Source organism: Glycine max, chromosome 16 (assembly GCF_000004515.6).
Source record: "Glycine max cultivar Williams 82 chromosome 16, Glycine_max_v4.0, whole genome shotgun sequence".
In the NCBI taxonomy this organism is placed as follows: Eukaryota; Viridiplantae; Streptophyta; class Magnoliopsida; order Fabales; family Fabaceae; genus Glycine; species Glycine max.
In genome coordinates this window covers 9,452,972-9,462,357 of record NC_038252.2, presented here as the reverse complement: position 1 = coordinate 9,462,357, position 9,386 = coordinate 9,452,972, and positions in this window count along the sequence as shown.

The window sequence follows — 9,386 nt, the reverse complement described above, 5'->3', positions numbered from 1 at the left end:
ACAATTGAAAAAAATTTCTTCCACTTCTTCATGGAAGTCAAATTGGCAAAACAAAAAATCTGTGACAAAGTCAAAAGATAAAGCTAAGTCCAAAAATTCATTGGTTGCACCTAAAGGTAAAATGGAAATTAATTCATCTTCTAGATCTCGTGATATCAAATGTTTCAGGTGTCAAGGAGTTGTACATATTGCTTTCCAATATCCAAATAAAAGAGCCATGATATTGCTGGATAATGGAGACATAGAAAGTGAGAGCTTAAGTGATGATGAAATGTCACCATTGGAGGATTGCAGTGATGTTAATGTTGCTGAACCTGTAAATAGAGATGCGCTTGTTACTACGCGTGCTCTTAACATGAAACCTAAGGTAGAAGGTGATGAGGAGCAGCGTGAGCATATTTTTCATACAAGATGCCACATAAAAGATAAGGTATGCAATTTGATCATTGATAGTGGAAGTTGTACTAATGTTGCTAGCACCTTGTTTGTTGAGAAATTGGGTTTGCCCACATTAAAGCACCCTAATCCATATAAAATTCAGTGGCTAGATGATTGTGAAGACATAAGGGTGACCAAGCAAGTGTTGGTTTCTTTTTTCATTGGTGAATACAAGGACGAAGTTCCTTGTGATGTGGTACCCATGCATGTTGGGCATATACTTCTAGGGCGTCCACGACAATTTGATAGAAAGGTTTAACATGATGGTTACAAAAATAGATATGCTCTTGTTTTGAACAATTGCACCATTGTGTTAACACCTCTCCGGCCCGCTATAGCCTATGCCGATCAAATCAGAATGGTAAGAGAGTGTAAGTTGAGAGAAGAAAAATTGAGCATTCAAGAAAAAGAGAAAAGAAAAGAAAAATGAGAGTGAACAAAAGAAAGAAAAGAATTAAAAAGAAGACAAAGAAAAGAAAGATAAGAAAGTGAGTACATTTGCAAACAAAAGAGAGGTTGAGAATGCTTTGATGGGAATAGCTACTTATACTCATGTACAAGGATGTTTATTTTACTAACAATCTTAACTCTTCATTGCCTTGTGAGTTTGTTTCCTTGTTACAGGAATTTTTTAGGTATTGAGCATCAAATTGACTACCTCCTTTAAGAGGTATTGAGCCTCAAATTGACTTCATTCTTGGTGCTTCACTTCCAAATAGGCCAACCTATAGGGTCAAGTACAAAAGAAGCAAAGGATATTCAAAGGCAAGTTGATGAGTTCTTGCAAAAGGGATTTGTAAGGGAAAGTCTTAGCCCGTGTTCTATTTCAGTAATCTTGGTTCCAAAGAAAGATGAGACATGGCGCATGTGTACAGACTGTCGAGCCATAAATAAAATCACTGTAAAGTATAGATATCCTATCCCTAGATTGGATGATATGTTTGATGAATTGCATGGTTCGTGTGTGTTTTCTAAAATATATTTGAAGAGTGGATACTATCAAATCCGCATGAAAGAAGGTGATGAATGGGAAATAGATTTTAAAACAATATATGATTTATATGAGTGGTTGGTGATTCCATTTGGTTTAACTAATGCACCCAGTACCTTCATGAGGTTAACGAACCATGTTTTGTGTGCTATCATTCAATAGAATTTGAAAAACTGGGAGAAATGCTTGCCACATGTTGAGTTTGCTTATGATGGACAAGTTCATTCTACTACTTCTTATTCTCCTTTTGAATTTGTGTATGGCTTTAATCCTTAGACTGCTTTGGATATCTTACATTTGCCTTCTAAGGAGTATGTTAATTTTGATGGCAAGAAAAAGGCAGATTCTATCAAAAAGTTGCATGCAAAAGTTGGAGCCAACACTGAGAAGGAGAATGAACAATATGCAAAGCAAGCAAATAAGGGTCGCGTCAAAGTTATTTTTAAATCAGGATATTGGGTCTGGATTCATATGAGGAAGGAAAGGTTCCTTGCTCAAAGAAAATCAAAGTTGTAACCAAGAGGAGATGGGCCTTTTTAAGTTCTAAAAAAGATAAATGACAATGCTTACAAGCTGGACTTGCCAAAAGAATATGATAACATAAGTGTTACCTTTAATGTGGTTGATCTGTCTTTCTTTGATGTAGGTAATGAATTAGATTTGAGGACGAATTTTTCGATGAGGGAAGGAATGATGGAGGTGCAAGAAGTTTGCATAATAATCCATTACAAGGGATTGAAGGTCCTATGACAAGGTCCAAGACTAAGAGGATGAAGCAAGCATTGAAAGGCCCGATTCTAAAGATCAAAGAGAAAGAAGACCAATGTAAATTAAGGGCTTTATCTAATTGGGTCACTCTCCTACAAATTGATGAAGATGCTTTGAGGCCAACTTAAAGAATCACTTTGGGAAGCTTAATTTACAAGGCAAGAAGCATCCATGGGCCGAGTTGATCAATTTTGATGGACTATTAATGTTGGACAAATTAGATAATAATTAAGCCCAACGTGGATGGACCAATCACTATAGTAAAGAGTGAGAGATTTCAAGAAGAGTTTGGCGAGAGAAACTAAATTCTCTCATGGATGAAAGAGGAGAAGAATCAAAACTCATAAATTTTAGCCAACTTTTATAATATGATTTATTTTCATTTTAATTGTATTTTATGCCTATTTTCATACTTGTAATGGACTGTCACGACCTTTTATTATTATTTTAAAGTCATTTAATCATTAAGTTAGTTATTGGGCTTTGGGCCTAAATTAGGGTTATTAGTATGAGGATAAATAAACTCCTTAAACACATTGTTGGCAGAATTTGAAAACTAATGAAATTTGAGAGTTTCTTTATTGTAAGAGTTTTTCCTTTGTTCTCGGGTTAATAACTGGTAGTGTTGGTTCTATCAGTAGATCGCGGTTAGGGTCATGCTCCTTTTGATAACTTTGGCTCTACCAGCAGGTCGTGGTTAGGGTCAAGTTCCTTTTTGTCTAGACCTGTTTTCAAGACGATCCTAAGTGTTCTCTTATCATGTGGGATGGATGATTTGTTCCTCCTGTCAGACCTTAATTTTGTCCGTGGACCATTTTTTGTTGATCTTTTGATTCTTGTTAGTCGATTTACGACATTGGATGCCAGTTATAGTGCAAAGCGATGAACCACTCAGTGTTTTGATCCAAAAAACAAAAGATACCAAGAAAAAAGGGCAAAAGGGTCTTTTCCTTGCATTTTCTAGGTCCCAACATGACTAGGCTAGCATCTAGCTTGCTTGGGCCATAAAAAAACTTTAGGGTTAAGGAACCAGCTCTCCTGGGCGAGCTCATGACTTCAGGAGTAAGCCTTAGCTCGCCTGGCCGAGCTGTAAGTCCCCAAAGTGACCTTTTTCCTATAAATAGGCGTGATAGGGGGACTGAGTAGGGGTTCCAACATTGAGTAGTGAAGGAAATTCAAAGAAATAAGAGAGAAGAATTGAATGTGATCAATCCCTACATTGTTCCTTGTTCGGTGTTCTTCGTGTGACCGTCGGTTAGTTTTGTTTTTAAGATTTAAATGTGATCTATGCACCCTTAAGGGTCCCCCTGGTTGTTTTCTGCATATTCATTTACTCCATCTATCCTCGGTAAATCTCATTTTTTTTTGTAAAGTTTAATCTTAACCGATCATTAGCACCGTAAAGTTTTCTTTTAAAGACATTGAAAGTTAATAAAACCAAAAATAAAACCAACACATAACTAAATTTCTCTCCATCAAAGTCACTTGAGATCATTCAAGGTCCAATGCCTCAATGACCCCTTTTGTTCTTATTAATTAAAAATGAACCTTTCAAAAGCATAAAAAACAATTTGACCCATAAACATTCTCACTTTTAAAGAACTACGTAGGTCTAAATTCCTTATTTCACTCGAGGATACGTAGGAGCAAGGGCATCCCCTTATCGATCCCAAAAATAAAAAGATATAAAAAAAAGGAAAAGTAAAGGTTGTTGTCCCTTGTGACGGGCATGTAGGGTGCTAATACCTTCCCTACACGTAAACAACTCCTAAACCCTTATTTTCAAAATTCGCAGACTTCCTTTTGGTTTTTCTAACGTTTTCCTTGAATAAACATTGGTGGCGACTCTCAAGCGTTCTCCTTTTTTGGAAGACGCCTTTTGCTTTTCGCCTCACCCTCCCGTCGAAGGGTAGGTTGTGATAGATGGTGACTCCACTGGGAATTGTTAGAGAGTTAAGCCGTTCGATCAGTGTGCAACATTTTGTCGTGACTTCTTCTTTATTTATGTTCCCTTTTCTCTTCTATCTTTGTTTTGTCCATATTCGTATGTAACCTTTGCCATGTTGTTGGGTTTGGTATATGTCTATCTATCTGTTACATTCATAGTTAGAAATATTTGTTTATTCTATGCACACATGGCACCTACACCTTTGCACACACAGGGAGGTATTAGGCCCTATACATGGGTCTGTGTGAGACATAGAGAATGGAGGTTGATATGTGGTCATGCTGGGTCTCTGACTCACTTGATAACAGTGAAACCTCATCTAGATTTTTCCTATTTTGATGATGCATTGTCCCTAGTAGTCCCTACCACCACAATGTTGTTACCAAAGAGGATGATATCTCTAGAAGCCTTTGAAAGTTACATAAACCTCCCTTGGGAGTTATCACCGGATAGCAAACTTTTGATCCCCTCCATTAGGTTCCTGAATTAGGGACACGAAACAAACTCATTATTTTTTGTTTCCTTGATCTAGTCATGCATACCTTTATATAACGTCATAATAGTATACATCATTCCAATGTTTGCCATTTTATTATGCTCGCATGCAGCATTTTGCATAAATCATTACATGGTCATACTCTTTCATTTAGCATGTTTCTTTGCGCCACCAACCACACACCTTCTGTTGTTGTTAGTCACTATGTTCACTCATGCATACCCCCACCATGTAGTTACTCATGCCTTGCATTCTTTTTCGTCGTCAAAGTCACAATGAAGGGTGAAAGTCTGCACCACTTTCTTAGTTGCATGCATTGGGTACCATGGTAATAACTGAAAACAAACCATGATGCCCAATGCATTATGGATAAGAAAAGATGGTCTTTCAGGCATCTTGTGTCAGTTGATAGATACCTTAGTCATGCATAGCATAACCATGCCCTGATGCATTAATCATATCTCCTCTATGATAGGGTGTTGAAGTATTGGTCATCATAATTTTCATTCTCGCAAACATGGGGTCGGACCAAACACCATCTTTTAAAAAAAGGTTTTATCATCTAGAGCTAGTAAGCTTGCGAAAAATGGGGCAGTGGATGGATCAAGTTCAACGTCAAGCCTTCATCAAGGTATATGAGAAGATCTAGGATCTGGTGATGATAGAAGAGGCCGTTGAAGTCATCACATCTCTCGCTCAATACTATGACCAATCACTCAGATGTTTCACTTTTGGGGACTTTCAGTTAGCGCCAACCATAGAGGAGTTTGAAGGGGTCTTAGGATGCCCACTGGGGGTAAGGAAGCCATACCTTTTTTCTGGATTCTATCATTCTATGGCAAGAATATAAAAAGTGGTCAACATCTCGGAACAAGAGCTAGACCGAGTGAAGCAGAATAGGAATGAGGTGGCAAGGATACCAAGGAAGCACTTGGAGGAGAAGAAGGGAGCTCTGGCTAGCCAAGGAGAGTGAGCAACATTCATCGACGTATTAGCTCTGCTAGTGTTTGGGATGGTACTATTCCTGAATATAGACGGGTTGGTGGATCTAGTGGCAATCGACGCCTTTCTTGCTTATCACCACAACAAGGAAAGCTCATTCATCGCTATTTTGGTGGATACATATGATACATTTGACTTAAGATGCGAGAAGAGCAGTGGATGAATTGTCTGTTGTATGCCTGCTCTTTATGTATGGTTGGTATCCCACATTTTTTTTTATCATGAAGGTAGATCTGTCTATCCCTTACAAGGTCATCGCATGTGCTTTGAAAAGGGTAAAGAAAACTGGGAAGAACTCTTGGCAGGCATGACGGGAGCGTCCATTAGTTAGTTCCCACGGTGGAAAGAAGGAGGGGCAAAAGTGTTATGCTCATGTGAAGGATTCCCAAATGTCCCCTTGATAGGGACGAGGGGTTGTATTAATTATAATCTTGTGTTGGTCATAAGACAGTTAGGCTACCCTATGAGAGGTCTGCCGTTGGAGGAAATCATCGCGCGAGGTTTTAGTGAAGCTAATGTGAAGATACTTCATAGAATCTGTAAAGCATGGAATAGAGTGGAAATAAAAGATAAAGAGCTTAGGGGAAGTAGCAATGGCGTCATAAGCGACTATCACAAATGGTTGAAGTCTAGAACGCAAGGGATAACTTGGCTCCCAAAGCTAAAAGGTCTGAGTGGGAAAGAGGCTGAAATTCTTGAGGAGAGTGAAGAAGTGCAAGTTTTGAAAGCAGAGCTCGAAAAGACAAGAGTTGTGAAGGAGAAGCTGAAGGTGGCAGTCACTAGGATTAGGAAAGAATGTGATGAGCTAAAAGATATCAACATGACCACGGTTGAAGCGTTAGAGCAGAAAACAAAAAAAAAGCCCGAAAGGAAGAATGGAGCAGGAACAAGTTCCAAGGGGCTTTGTGGGGGCAACAGTAACGAGCTCAAACTTAGAAAGGCCGAGAGGGAAAAATCAAGGATGTAAAGCATGGTGTTAGAGGATAAGTTAAAGAGTTGCCAGAGGTCAAAGAGAAGTTTGATAGAGCAGTTGAGCAAAATAAAAGAGAATATGTTGATAATCATTTATCAATATAAAGAGAAGGTGAACCTGGCTGTTAGTCATGGGTAGATGCTAGAAGATGAACAGGCAAAGGTATCGGCTCTGCAGATTGAAAGGGAAGCGAGAGAAGGGGTGATAGAGTTATTGCATAAGGAAGCCATGAAATGGATGAATAGATTTGCTCTCACTCTGAATGAGAGTCAAGAACTTCCAAGGTTGTTAGCCAGAGCCAAGGCAGTGGCTGACACATACTCTGTTCCCGATGAAGTTCATAGTCTTCTCGATTACTGCTAGCACATGGTTGAGCTAATGACCCACATAATTAGGAATCAAAGTCCTATGTGTTTAATGCTTTGGCTTTGACAAGATAAAAAATGTTGTTTTTAATGAAAATGAGATTTGATTCGACCCTATGTTCTAGTGAATGTCCTGTGTGAATTCAATACTTCAGCAACTTATCATTGTCATGCATTCACGTTTATTTAGTTGTTGCATTACTCATTGCATTCTATTTTTAACAGTCATAAAAAAGTAATCATAGTAATAAAAAAGAACGAACACGCTTTACGACACCCTTACCGAACACGTGCCAAGGCTAGAATCATGAGCGAGATAGAGGAAGTTCAAGAATAGATGAAGGCCGACATGGAGGCCATGAAAGACCAAATGACCACTATGATGGAGTCCATGATGAGCATGAGGAAAATGATGGAGGTCAAAGCGGCTACAATCGCCACTGGAAGTGTTGCCACTGCAGTAGACCTGACTCACCCATTTGGTATGAATCAAGTAAGTCGTCCAGTCCCGGATATGGTAGGTCAGGGAGTCGAAGCATTGGGAAGTATAGGTGACCCCTATTTTGTGCAAGTCCAAAGCAAGCATCCTTTCCCATCGTATGGCCTACCTTCCAACTATGCACCACCCAATGTTGTATATGTGCCCAATGAGAACTTTGACCATTCCGCTCCTATACCCCTTGAGAGCCAACATCCCCAGTCTGGGCATGCACATGTCACTCAACCCATGGGGGAGACACATGAAGTACCCCGAGACCACACTCTGGCTGACTTCGAGCCTTACCTCGGATATGCCACTAAGGGGCAAGCATTTGGTGGCATACCCTATCCAAACACCCCCGGGAGGCCTTAAGTATCATCCACAACTGCAACTACAACCCTTACATTTTTCAGTGAAAAGACTACCTCCTGCCATGGTGGAAAGGGAAAAATTTGATCACATAGAAGAAAGGCTGAGGGCCTTTGAAGGAGGTGGAGACTACCCTTCTGTTGACATGGCAAAACTTTGCCTAGTACCAGGCGTCATCATTCCTCCAAAGTTCAAGGTGCCAGACTTTGACAAATACAAGGGGACTACTTGCCCCAAGAAGGGGCGAAAGGATCGAAGTAGGCCTAAGAAAGGGCAAATTCGATTATGTTGCTTCAACAAGTGTTGGCAATAGGAAGACTGGAACAGGTAGAGCAAAGAAAAAAGAGGGAGACACCCATGTCGTAACCACAATACCCACATGGCCAGGTTCCCAACAAACCCCTCACCACCCCATATACCTATATCCCCCACACCAATACAATTACTTGACCAATTTCAGATCTCTTCCCTGCCCGATGCCCATCCGATCAAGAATGCCCAGTCAACCACAAAAACCTCCCCAACATCACCCACAAAATCCGTTCCTTGCACAGCCAAGACCAAGTTTAAATCCCAACCCCAATACAAACGCCAACCTAAGGAGGAACTTCCCAGAAAGAAAACCCTCGGAGTTCACCCCAATACCAATGTCGTATGCTGACCTGCTACCATCCTTGCTCAACAATCAAATGGTTGTGGTGAGCCTGGGAAATGTCTAACAACCTCTATTTCCTCGATGGTATAATCCTAACGTCACATGCGCCTATCATAGTGGTGTCCCGGGGCACTCTATCGAGCAATATGTGGCATTTAAGCACAAGGTACAAAGTTTGATTGATGTTGTATGGCTTACATTTCAAGAGGATAGTCCAAATGTAAGGAATAACCCATTTTCCAATCATGAAAGCTCGGCAGTGAATGCGGTGGAAGAATGGAAGTCTCAAGAGCTAAAGCAGATAGGGGATGTGTCGACTTTTAGGCGATTCATATTGGAGGCATTGCGCGAGGCCGATGTAATTGAACTTGACGATAACAAAGGAGATCTGTGCTTGATGCATCCAGAGGTGTCACACGATGTGGAAACATGCCTTATAGTTGAGGATTTGCTGCAGGAACTGATAAGCAGGGGCCAAATTGAAATTTGCAGTGCAAAGAAGGAGGAATGAGAGGTATGCATGCAATCGGGTGACAGAAACCCAAGTAAGCCTAAACCTTTGGTGATCCATTTCACCAGGGGCATTACCACTCAGATACCCCAAGGTTTCCAGCCCCCTATAGCAAAGACGCAAGTACCATTCCCTTACCTTACAGGAATGATATGACAGTACCATGGAAATATGGCGTACATGGGCCCAACGAAAGGTAGGATGCATCTGGCATATGTGTCGGGAATGGCATGCTGGCTGCTAAGATCATAAATACTTCCAGTACAAGTGGCATGACTCGTAGTAGACGCATTTTTGCTCCTCCTGAACTACCGACAAGGTCAAAAGACAAGGGAAAGGCAAAGGCGGATATAGGTGAGAGGGAGAAGACGACCCCGACCGCGAATAAT